This window comes from Mirounga angustirostris, unplaced genomic scaffold, assembly GCF_029215605.1.
Source record: "Mirounga angustirostris isolate CCGP_5_RB_7025 unplaced genomic scaffold, mMirAng1.0.hap1 SCAF_1, whole genome shotgun sequence".
NCBI lineage: Eukaryota > Metazoa > Chordata > Mammalia > Carnivora > Phocidae > Mirounga > Mirounga angustirostris.
In genome coordinates this window covers 204804008-204805167 of record NW_026991709.1, presented here as the reverse complement: position 1 = coordinate 204805167, position 1160 = coordinate 204804008, and positions in this window count along the sequence as shown.

Sequence of the window (1160 nt, the reverse complement as noted above, 5' to 3'; positions counted from 1 at the left end):
CTCCCCCCGCCGCCCCGCCCCCCCGGCGCGCCGCCGTGACCTCAGCGCGACAGCCCCGCCGCGCCGCCATGATGGGGAGGTCCAGGCCCCCCTCCCCCCCCCGCGCCGCCCGGGGAGGGGGCGGTCAGCGGGCGCGCCGCCATATTGGGAGTGGCCAGGCGGGTCACCCTTAAAGGGGCCGCGCGGCCTGAGAGTCCAGGGAGAGGGTCTGTTTCCATGACAACACACTTGTCCCCCTGCCCCCAATAGCTCCTCATCACCCTACTGGTTCTTCCAATGCTAGGCCTGCTAATAGCACCAGAAGAGTGGGGAGGGGGCAGAGAAGTTCCCCCATGGGTCATTTATAGGTCATTGAAAACTCCACTCAGCCAATCCTTATCCTTCAGTCCCCTGCCCCCAATCAGCTACCTTCCAACCACAAGTCTTCTCCCTCCTTTCCCATTATCCACACTGGACTTCAGCATCTACAGGCCCCTAGAGCTGCCCTAGGTCCCCAATGCTAAGCCCCCCTTCTCCACCCAACCCCAAGGATCACAGCCTCCAGAACTACCCCATCGTGAATACATAACAGGTCTGCTGCCTTCTTCCATCCACCACTCATCCATATGTCCAACCACCCACTCATCTCCCTACCCATTCATCCACATTCATTTATCCATTCAATCAACTAACCAACTATCCACCCATCCATCCAAACACCCACTCAAACCACCCATCCACTTCCTGTCTTCCCACTCATCCATCCACCAATCAACCAACATCTGGTCCTGTCAGCCAGCTACCACGCACCCAAATTCCCATCCACCCACTCAACCCACTCATCCACATCCCATCTACCTGCCCATCCACCCCACCACCCAAGTAAATACTTACATATCCAAACAACCAAGCAAGCATCCACCCATCCCTACACACATCCTTTCACCCAGCCATGCAGACATCCATCCTTCAACTGCACATTTACTTGTTTGTCCACTAGAGTGTAAGCTCCATGAGGACAGGAGTCCTGTCTGCCTAGCTCATTATTGTTTCCTCACTGCCTAGCTCAAGTCTCAGGAAACCCCAACAAATATTCATACAATGTATATAACCACCTACTCAATTAACTCAAATATTTATTTCCTACTGTGATCCAGGCTTTTCTAGGTAGACGTACCTAT